This window comes from Macaca nemestrina, chromosome 9 (assembly GCF_043159975.1).
Source record: "Macaca nemestrina isolate mMacNem1 chromosome 9, mMacNem.hap1, whole genome shotgun sequence".
NCBI classification, from domain to species: Eukaryota; Metazoa; Chordata; class Mammalia; order Primates; family Cercopithecidae; genus Macaca; species Macaca nemestrina.
The window spans coordinates 23206514-23218193 of NC_092133.1; the positions used below are offsets into that span (position 1 = coordinate 23206514).

Below are 11680 nucleotides of genomic sequence, written 5' to 3' on the forward strand. Positions count from 1 at the left end.
TCTCCACTTAAGCGGGAATTTCTGGGGACCAAGACCACTCTTATCCATAGTCCCTATTTCCTGACCTCTCCAGATCTGCCCACAGGGCCTCTTTGGCATCTTGACAAAAGCACTCATTTGGATGCGGTTCTTTGTTGCAGTTGTCTGTGGGCACAGATGGTCTTTTCCAGCCAAAGGAGGACAGGAGAAGCGCAGGCCCATGTGTGACTGCATTGGTCTGCAACAAACAAGAGTCATTCATTTGGTCCTTTATGCATTCTTTTTTTTTTTTTTTAAATAAGATAGGGATCTCACTATGTTGCCCAGGCTGGTCTCCAACTCCTGGCTCAAGTAATCCTCCTGCCTCAGTCTTTCAAAGTGCTGGGATTACAGGTGTGAGCTACTACCCCTGGCCATACATTCTTTCATTCAATAAATATTTTTCAGTGGCTTACTCTGTGTCAGGCCTGTGTGAGGACCTGGGGTTCAGAGGTGAACAAGGGAGATGTGTCTAGTGAAACTTATGTTTTAATTGGGGTGGTGAGTGACAACGGTTGAGGAATCAAGTCATATCTTTGGAAACTGGTAAGTATTAAGAAGAAAAATAAGACAAGGCAATGCTGAGAAAGAGACTCTAGAGAGAGGGGAAGAGAAATGGCAACAAATTGGACAGAGTGGTCAGGGAAGGCCTCAAAGAGGAAGTGACTCAGGCAGCGCCTGCTGTGAGACAGGAATCTGGCCCTGCAGCAACATGGGAACACACCATTCTTGGCACAGATGCCCTGGGATTGGAACGAGGAGACCAGGGTGCCAGGAGCTTTGTGGAAGGGGCAGGCAGAGGCTGAATCTTGGGACCATCCTTTCTTACCTTGCAGGGCCCAACACGTCCGTGTAGGGCCTTTTCCAGCAAGGCAGAGCCTACCCCCAGCTGACTCTGTGTCCCTTCCTGTGGTTGCCTCGCTGGTCCGATCTCACTAGTCCCTCTGGCTCCCTCTGGCTACTTCCGGCTTCCTCTGGCAACAGGCTACTGGGGGAGATAAGTGAGAATTGCAACATGCCCTCTCCTTACCCTCAAGGAACTGGGAAGATAGAATCTCTATGGACCACACAAGATGACTGATACTACAGACTGGACAAGAGCGCCAGGTGAGGGCTGAGGGACAGGCAGTAAATATTTAATGAGGCTGAGTTCACATATCCTCTGCATACTGTATTAAAAGGGCAATCAGGAAAAGAAGGCCCTGCTTGTGTCCACCACTCCCAGACACTCGGTAGTAACAGTGGTCAGTGCTCTCCTTACCCTCACCCCGTTGCAGGGGAAAGGATCTCACAACCTAGCCGAAGGCTGACCACACTCCTCCGACTCCTACCTGGATGAGGGTCCCAGCTGGGGTCCAGGGACAGTGGTTGGGATCAATAGCATTTGACTACTGGTTTCTGTTAACAAGTGTTGACTGGCTACCTGCTTTGGGATCCAGTGAGCACAAAATGTCCACTAACCAATGGATTTTTTGAGCATCTCCTCTGTTCAAGCTCTGTATAAGGCACAGGGCTCAAAGTAAAATTAAATGCTTGGTTCCAGAAACCACATTAGCCTAGGTTTTTGTTTTCCATTTTTAATTATTAATGACAGTAGCTTCCATATAGATATCAGAGAACTGTATCCTTCTAGTCATGAAAATCTTATTTTAGCCTGGTTTTTAAATATTATTGTTCCCTCCCATCTTTCCTATAAAGGGTCGTTAATTATATGAATTAATATATTTGTAAAATTTTATTGGGATTAGGTCCATAGCTTTCATTAGCTTCGTAAATTTTTTTTTAAATCATATTTTTCTTTTTTAGTTCAGAAAAAAGTCAAGAAGAAAATTAAAATGACCCGTAATCCTACTGCCCAGATAACCCCTTGTTTTCACTTTTTAAATGCATATGGAAAACAATTCATGTTCTAGAAAGATACAAAATGAGAATCAAAATTCTCTCACTGCTCCCTCCCCACTTCCGTTTCTCTTCCATAAAGGTTTCTTATATATCCCTCTAGAAAATGCTTAGTGCATTTATCAGCATTACAAATGCATTATGTACATCCTATTCTTAAAAGCTTCTCCCGGAGGTTAAGAACTATTGCTCTCTCTATGGTTGATTGTCTGTTTTTATGCTTTTTGCCCTGCTGATCTGCATTTTAAAAAATGACAGTAGGAGGAAACTGCTTTCTCTTTCTTTCTTTTTTTTCTTTCCTTCCTTCCTTCTTTCTTTATTTTCCTGTTTTTTGTTTTTTTAGAGATGAGGTCTCACTCTGTCGCCCAGGCATGCTGGAGTGAAGCGGTGCAATCATAGCTCACTGCAGCCTCAACCTCCTAGGCACAAGCAATCCTCCCATCTCAGCCTCCAGAGTAGCTTGGGACCACAGGCATGCACCACCATGCCTGGTTAATTTAAAAAAAACTTTCGTAGAGACAGGGTCTCACTGTGTTGCCCAGGCTGATCTCAAACTCCTGTACTCAAGTGATCCACCCACCTTGGCCTCCTAAAGTGCTAGGAATACAGGTATGAACCACTGTGCCTGGTCAAGGAACTCATTTTCTAATGCTCCTCTGCCTTGGACTAGTGGAGAGATGTCAGGAAGTTACTTTACCTTGCTGAGCCTCAGTTTCCTCATTCTTGTGGGGACTCAATGGCAATGTCAATGCAGAAAGGCCTGGGCACACGATAGGCCTTCCATAAATGGTCAGTGCATTCCCTTAGGCCCTTTTCGAAGGAGGAGGGGCTGCCGGTTCTAAATAAATGTTACAGAAGGACCTGTCATCAGTTGCCCCTCAGAGTGACCTGTCACTTTGTTCCCAGCTACAGGAAGAAGAGTGTGGGAGTCCCCTGACTGGAGGTGACAGAGTCATACAAATTCCTCACCCTTGGTGTTGGCGCCCACCCCAGGTGCTCAGGCAATCCAGACCCTGGGAGACTGAGGCCATCTGTCCCTGGCTGGGAAGGAATCTCTGCCAACAGCTAAGACAGGCCCCTGATATACAGCCCCTGTCACCTCCCCTTCTTCTTTCTGGGAGTTGAGGCTTTAAGACCTCTGTGACCCCAGCGTCAGAGGGCAAATGGCTTACAGGAAAGGTCTCCAGTATCATCTGGGACCAGAGGCGGCTTGGCTATTGTCAAGCTGTGACCAGCCCCAGGAAGCCAGAAAGAAGGGCAGGACTCCAGTCCGAGGAGGTGGGGGCCGTGGTGATGGCAGATGATGGCAGAGGGTGGACGAAGTCCATTTGTTGTGTGCCGGGAAGCGCTGGCCACATTGCTCGGTCCTTGGCAGGCGTTACTTGCTGGGGCCTCCCGGCTGCACCCCCGCTTTGTAGATGAGGACTCTGAGACTCTGAGAGGCAAGCCACCTTGCCCTTCGGGGAGGCAACGGCAGAGTCAGGACTGGCATCACCTGTGTAGTCCAGCGCTTATATTTTACTACGTTGGGCACAGGTAGACGTGAGGGAGGACACCAGACAGGACACCTAGAGCCTGGGCCACCAAGTGGCTGCCCACTCACAGGCACAGACACCCTTCTCCCAGGGTCCGCTTCTGCCAGTCCTGCTCTCTCTGTGTTCTCAGAGACTAGGTCAGCGCCTGGCGCATAGTAGGTGCTCAGGAAGTCTTTGTGGAACGAAGAAGGGAATGGACAACAAAAATGCCTTCTGGCCTAACTAGACTGGCCCACCCTAACTCTCAGGTGGACCCTCCCTAACTTGACGTGTTCTCAGGGCTCTGTGACAAGAGGTGCAAGCTTGGTACCAAGCTCCTAGGCAGACTTTGGAAAGAATCACTGACCCAACTCTATTTGGTAGCCTCTTGCCAGGCCTCCTAGGAGGGATGGAAGCGCAGTGCCCAGCTAGGAGCGGGGCGCCAGACCCAGGCTGGTCTCTTCTTGCCAGCTGACCTTAGGGACTGACTTTGTCCCCACAGCTGCTGCGCTTTCTTCCCCGTAGCACACAGTGGGCGCTGGGAAGGCACTAAAGCCTGAAGGCTGTTGGAGGACCGCCCAGGGCTCTGGGCTGAGAGAGGAAGGGAGGAGTGGGCCAAAGGTCACAGCAGGTCTGCCTTTGTTCCCCAGTGTGGAGGTAGAGTCCCAGCTTCTGGAGGGAGTCACATGTCCATAAGGAAGGTTGGCCTGGCTGGGCACAGTGGCTCATGCTTGTAATCCCAGCACTTTGGGAGGCCGAGGCGGGTGGATCATCTGAGGTCAGGAGGTTGAGACCAGCCTGGCCAACATGGTGAAACCCCGTCTCTACTAAAAATACAAAAATTAGCTGGTCGTGGTGGCAAGTGCCTGTAGTCCCAGCTACGTGGGAGGCTGAGGCAGGAAAATCTCTTGAACCCAGGAGGTGGAGGTCGCAGCGAGCTGAGATGGTGCCACTGCACTCCAGCCTGGGTGACAAAGCGAGACTCCATCTCAAAAAAAAAAAAAAAAAAGAAGAAGAAGCCTGGCCCAGGAGGAGCACATATTTGATAACAGTTAAGAGCAGTAATTAGGGAGCATTCGCCATGCATCAGACACAGGTGCTTTCCGTGTAATAGTCTCATTTAACTCTCACAACACACTTAGGAGATAAGTACTATAATTAGCATCTTTCTCATTTTACAGATGAGAAAATGGAGGTACCAAAAAGTGGGCTCTGAACCGTGAAGCCTGGCTCCAGAGCCCTTGTGTTTGACTACTGGGATCCACCTTCATTCTCACAGCCGCGTTTCCCACAGGGCTGCTTTGTAAGGCCTCTTAGAAAAGTCCTCCCTGCCTCCACCATCCAGGTGGGCCAAGGTCATCTGTGAACAGCTCAAGGACAAAGCTGAGAAAGCCAGCTCTGGGGGAGGGTCAGGAGGGCTGGGGGAGGAGGAGCCCCGGTGAAGATGTTGGCCTGATGGACACTGGGGGACAAGAGCAGAGTGTATGAAGGCACAGTGGCGTGGTGTGTTTTGTGGCACTCCCTTCGCTTAGGTTAGAGAGTGTTGTGTAAAGGGGAGGAGCTTTGAAAGATAAAACCGGAAGTATCATGCATAGAGAATTAGGGTTTTATCACTTGTCTGAGTGGCAGAGGCTGAGACTAGTGTTTTAGATGCAGTGATGTGACAGCTAGCTGAGAGTCACAGTGGTGGCCAGGCCCTGGGAGAAGTGCTGCACCTCCATTCTGTTGCTGCACCCTCTGAATGTCCTGTGAGACGAAGAATGGTATTCTTTCTTTCTTGTTTTCTTGAGACGGAGTCTTGCACTGTCGCCCAGGCTGGAGTGCAGTGGTGCTATCTCAGCTCACTGCAAGCTCTGCCTCCTGGGTTCACGCCATTCTCCTGCCTCAGCTTCCTGAGTAGCTGGGACTACAGGTGGCTGCCACCACACCTGGCTAATTTTTTGTATTTTTAGTAGAGACAGGGTTTCACCATTTTAGCCAGGCTGGTCTTGATCTCCTGACCTCGTGACCCGTCCGCCTTGGCCTCCCAAACTGCTGGAATTACAAGTGTGAGCCACCGTGCCTGGCCAAGGACTGGTTTTATTTCTTTCGGGAGCTCCTTAAGGCCTTGGAGCATCTTAGGAGCCCTGAACTTCCAGGTAAAAAGTCTAGTTCCTTTGCTGGAGAGGCCACGTGGAGACAGGGTGGCCCTGAAGGCTAGGAAGAGAAGCCCAGCCATCCCTGTCTTCCAGCTGAGCCCAGGCCTCTGCCAGCCACTAGCCAGCTGAGTGCAGTCATACGAGTGACCCCCAGCAAGACAAGCACAAAAACTGCCACATAAGCAGAGAAGAGCTGACCCCTGCAAGCTGAGTCCACGCTGCAGAGTCATGAACAAATAATTGTTTTAAACCACTAAGTTTTGGGGTTTTGTTTTAACTCAGCAATAGATTTATTTTTATTTTCATATTTTTAGAGATAAGGTCTCCCTCTGTTGCCTAGGCTGGAGTGTAACGCATAATCATAGCTCACTGCAGCCTTGAACTCCTAGGCTCAAGCAATCCTCCCACCCCAGCCTCCTAAGTACAGGCACGTGCTGCCACACCCAGCTACTGTTTTTACTTGTATTTTTTTACTTTTAATAGAGATGGTGTTTTCACTGTGTTGCCCAGGCTGGACTCAAACTCCTGGCCTCAAGTGATCCTCCTGCCTCGGCCTCCCAAAGTGTTGGGATTACAGGTATGAGCTGCCACGCTTGGCCAGCAATAGATATTTGAGACAGAAATTGGGAAGGAAATTGACCTTGGAGATCCTGGATGAATGAAAACATGAAACCCTGGTGAGCCACTGACTGAGATGCTTTTTTTCCTTCTCAGGGAAGCTTTTCTAGGTGGATCAGGCCCAGCCTGGCTCACCCAGGTCACTTTGGTCACTTTTCTTTCTTCGGCCACCATTAATTACTCACATGTGTCTGTTCCCCAGGCCCTGGCAGCAGGTTCACCAGGAGAAGGGGCCTAGAGAGCTGTATTCTTTTGCCTTTGCAGAGCTTCAGCGAGAGTTCTGCAGGTAGCGGAGGCCCAGTGCTGTCTGATGCACACAAGTCAGCTTCCAGTTCAGGCCTTCATCCCAAGTGAGGTGGTAGTGGAGGCAAACCCTTTGGAGCCAAAGTGCCTGGTCCAAAGCCCAGCTCTGCCACTTGTTTGCTGTATGACCTCGGACAAGTCAGGTCACCTCTCTGAGCCTCTATCTCCTTATCCGTAAAGTGGGGAGAACAATGCCCGACCTTGTGAAGGTAAATGAACTCCCATCTGTAAAGAGCCTAACACAGTTCCTGGCATAAGTGTCCCCATACATAGCCACATTCACCCCTCTTATCTACAAATCGGGTAAGCAACTTTAGGTTCCAACGTCCCCCTCCATAGGCCACCTCAAAAACCTTTTCTCCACGGGTCCAGCCTGAGCCTGAAATTCTGGCATCAATCATTGTTCTCGGTTATGCTTCTGCTCACCTGCAGGTCTGCTGGAGCGAGGCTGATGTTGGAGTGAGCTGCACTTCTCTTTTTATTTTTTTGGAGACAGGATCTCTCTCTGTCTCCCAGGCTGGAGTACCGTGGCATGATCAGGGATCACTGCAGCCTTGACTTCCTCAGTTCAAGCAATCCTCCCACCTCAACCTCCAGAGTAACTGGGACTACAGACATGTACCACTACAGCTGGCTAAATTTTTTGCTTTACTCTTTTTGTAGAGATGGGGGTCTCACCATGTTGCCCAGGCTTGTCTTGAATTCCTCGGATCAAGGGATCCTCCCGTCCCAGCCTCCCAAAGTGCTGGGATTACAGGCATGAGCCACCATGCTCAGCTCGTCTCACTTCTAGAATCAGAAGATCTGGGCTCTAGTCTCAGCCCTTGTGCCTGCTGACTGGAAGACCTTGGGCAAGTAGCTCGTCCTGTGTGCGGTGGTTCCTGCCTTGGCCTAGAGAATTGCTGGGAGGCTCCAGTGAGTACCCACAAACATGAAGGAACTTTGCCACTGGTATAGGATCAAGTGTGATCATCTCAATGATCACACTGTTTTTGGTCCTCTCAGTAGGAATTGGTTCACTAGAGCTATGCTGTCTAAAATAAAATAAAAATGAAAACACAAGTCTAGGCTGGGTGTGGTGGCTTATGCCTATAATCTCAGAACTTTGAGAGGCCAAGGATCACCTGAGTTCAGGAGTTCAGGACCAGCCTGGCCAACTTGGTGAAACCCTGTCTCCACTAAAAATACAAAAATTAGCCGGGCATGATGGTATATGCCTGTAGTTCCAGGTACATGCCTGTATTTGGGAAGCTGAGACAGGAGAATCAGTTGAACCTGGGAGTCAGATGTTGCAGTGAGGCGAGATCACATCACTGCACTCCAGCATAGGTGACAGAGCAAGACTCCATCTCAAAAACAACAACAACAACAAACAAAACAAAACAAAAAACAAAAACCAACCAAACAAAAACCAACAAACACAAGTCTTCATTCTCATGAGCCACATTTCAAGTACTCAATAGCCACATGTGGCTGGTGTCCACCATATTGGACAGCACAAATAGAGAACATTTCCATCATTACAGAAAGTTCCATTGGTCAACACTGCCCTAGTGTTTTTCCAATAGGACAGCTGGTGACAGAAATGAGAGGGCGAGATGGGGGCAGAGGAAGCCTGAGCCCAGAAGGGTGGGCAGCATGGACATTTTGTTTGTTTTTGTAGACCCTGTTGGGCTGACTGGATTCAGGGATGGCCACTGCCCTCAACCTCCTCCCTGTTAACAGTCATCCTGGGCAGGTTCACTGGAAGCAGCATTTTCTCACTTTGAGGTCAGGGAGCCTAGGGCCACCTCCAACATGAAGTGGCCACAGTAGCCTGGGGCCAGGCTGGGCACTACATGCTGATTTATCGCCAGTCCTAGTTGTGCAGGGGTGGGCCCAAGGCTTGATGGGGCTCCTCCTGTCCCCAGTGCAGCCCGGTTGGACGGGCGTAGCAGGGAGCAGGCGCAGCAGCGCCAGGGCGATGGTACCTGAGCTCGGTGCTAAGGGACCAATTAGCCAGTCATGGGGTGCATCCCAGGACCCTGCTGCCAACCCTCGGAGGCTCCCTGAGTCCCAGATCCTCTCCCCATGCCAGGCCGAGGCACCGAAAACCCAGCCTGTTCATGGGCACTAGCATCAGCCAGTGTAGCTTGGCCAACAGGCTCTGTGGCAGGGGAGGCCTGGAGAGCAGAAGGGACACGTCAAAGGGCCCACTGCATGAGAGGCCCAGCTGGGAGCAGACCCCAGGGAATTCACTTTCCTGACTCATTTGATTAAGCTCTTTCCTGCCCAAACAGACACGCAAATCGTATTCACATCTGTACACAAACAGACTCACATACAGGAGGCGCCCAGATATGCACCCATAGATCTGCCCAGAGATGGAGAGCAGACACACAGGCACCCAGACACACACAGCAGACGTGCCCTCATGGGTGCAGGCTCATGGCTGTACTTACACATGTGCAAGTGGGCCCAGAATTCATCCCTGTTCCCCTAAACCAAAAACGCCTTCCGTTAGCTGAAAGTGTAAACTGTGCGTCTTGCTGAACAAAATCAATCCCCAGGACCCCGTCTCCCTTGTGGACTACAAACTGAACCCCCTGCAGTACCGTGAGCCCCCACACCTTGCATGGAGGCTGGGGGAGGGGGCACCCAGCTGGATGCGTCACCTTCCTCTGCATTCAGCCAGAGGCTTGGTCTCTCTCAGGACAATGAGAACGTGAGAACACAACACCTGTTCTGGGGCTCTCCCAGGCATTCCTGGGAGGGCACCTTCTTCTCCCCCTCAGGCCCCCTCTCTAATCTTCACAAGAGCTTCAGTTTTCCCATGGGCCCCCCGTCCCTCCTGCCCTCTGAAGCAGTCAGGCAGCATGACAGGTGACAAATGAAAAGTCACTTTCTCGGCCGGGCATGGTGGCTCACACCTGTCATCCTAGCACTTTGAGAGGCCGAGGTGGGAGGATCGCTTGAACCCAGGAGTTCAAAAGTAGCCTGGGCCACATATCAAGATGCCATCTCTTATAAAGAAAATAAAAAGTCATTTTCTCAGCTGGGCACAGTGACTCGTAACTGTAATCCCAGCACTTTGGGAGGCTGGGGTGGGAGGGTCACTTGAGCCCAGGAGTTTCTGACCAGCCTGGACAATATAATGAGACCCCATCTCTATAAAGTAAATAAGTAACTTTTTAAAAAGTCATTTTCTAATGAACAGGTGTGGACCAGGGCTGGGGCAAGCTGGGAGTGGGGCAGGTAAAGTTCCTAGAAGTCTTTGGGACTCTAGGGTGTCATGGGTTCACAGCTGAAACCCCGTTTTTGGCAGTTAGGGCTGCCAGAAGCCACGGCTGACCTCCTCCCTCCCTGCCCCAGTGCCAGGTTCACTGTCCACGTTAGCCTTTGTGAACTTTAGCCACCTGCCCAGGGCCAGGCTTTCTCTTAGAATCAGATTTTCATAAAGGATTCTCAGAAAAAGACAGGCACCATCCTCTCAGCCCCAGTCTGGCAGACCCCCTACACTCCTTCCTGTAGTTCCTCGGTCCACTCCCAATTTTTTTTTGTTGGGGGACGGAGTCTCACTCTGTTGCCCAAGCTGGAATGCCGTGGCACGATCTCACCTCACTGCAACCTCCACCTCCCAGGTTCAAGCAATTCTCCTGCTTCATCCTCCCTCCCGAGTAGCTGGGCCTACAGGTGCATGCCATCACACCCGGCTAATTTTTGTGTTTTTAGTAGAGACAGGGTTTCACCATGTTGGCCAGGCTTGTCTCAAACTCCCGACCTCAGGTAATCCACCCACCTTGGCCTCCCAAAGTACTGGGATTATAGGTGTGAGCCACTGTGCCCGGCCCACTCCCAAATTTTTAACCCATTCTGCCTCAAAGCTGGTCAGCTATCAGTAGTATCAACTCCCATCCCCAAACCCAGGGGGAATTTAAAACCATAGGAAATATTCTTGTTGCCAACCCAGAGGGTTAAATATCTTCCTGCTTTGTGCCCTCTTAAGGCCAAGAGCAAATCTATTAAATAACAAATCACTTAAAAATAATAATTTTACCAGCCTGGGCAAGATGGCAAGATCCCATCTCTACAAAAATAAAATAAAAATAAACTAGCCGGGCACGGTGTCACATGCCTATAGTTCCAGCTACTTGGGAGGTTGAGGCAGGAGGATCACGTGAGCCCAGAAGTTCAAGGTTGCAGTGAGCTATGACTGTGCACTGCACTACAGCCTAAGTAACAGAGTGAGACCCTGTTTCTAAAAAAAAATTAATTAATTAATAAAATAATAATTTTAAAATATGAACTAACATTACTTACATAATAATAATTCATTTTAAAATAATGGCTTGGTTACTCTGGGCTCACTGCTTATAGGGTAGCCCTGCTCTGCAAGGAGCAGTAAAAATATATAATAATAATAATAACAATAATGGCTATCACTGAAATGTAAGCAACAATATAAACTCTGCAAGGGTAGGTATTTTTCCATTTTGTTCACCAGTGGATCCCAATAACCTAGAGCAGTGCTTGGCATATTGCAGGTACTCAGTAAGTATTTGTTGACTGAAGTAGTTACTATTAGACACTATCTAAGTGCCTTTCAAGGATCAGTTTAATTAATTTTTACAACATTGTGAAGTGAGTATTATTGCACCCATTTTGCAGACTGAGGCAGAGATAAACTAAGAAATCCACCCAAAGTCACATACCTAGTAAAGGAAGACTTTGTGTCCAAGCAGCCTGCCCTAGGGCCCAGGCTTTTGATCACCAAGTCTATTGCCTTCCTTAACAGCAGTACCCTTAATAGCAATTATATTTCATTGAACTGTTTTTGTTTCGTTTCTCAGACAATAATTTATTGATGTCTGTGTCTCCTACCAGACTATGATGTCCGTGAGGTCAGAGGAAAGGGAGGATGTCTCACATACAGAAAAGGCTTGATCAAAATTGATGGAATGATAAATGATATTTCCTTCTATCTCTCCATGTACTGTATATGTTATTCACCAAATGTCTTGAAAATGATTTGGGGTTGGAGGAAGGGACCAAGGGGTCAGTGGCTAGAAGCACAGAGTCCAGAGTCTGAAGTACTGTGTTTTAATTCCTGTCTCTATCCCTTTCTAGCTATGTGACCTTGGGCAAGTTACTCAGCCTCTTGGCCTCAGTTTGATCATCTATTAAATGGGGATAATAACAGCTTCTGCCTGC

At 49.2% G+C, this 11680-nt stretch overlaps 1 long non-coding RNA gene across 1 annotated transcript; it reads left to right on the plus strand.

Moving 5' to 3' along the window:
* The first annotated feature begins 530 nt into the window (after positions 1–530).
* On the plus strand, positions 531–11450 carry LOC139356048 (uncharacterized). The gene is made up of 3 exons (XR_011607422.1): positions 531–1125; positions 4613–4776; positions 11354–11450. It is a non-coding gene; the product is annotated as an uncharacterized lncRNA (long non-coding RNA).
* The last annotated feature ends 230 nt before the right edge of the window (positions 11451–11680 follow it).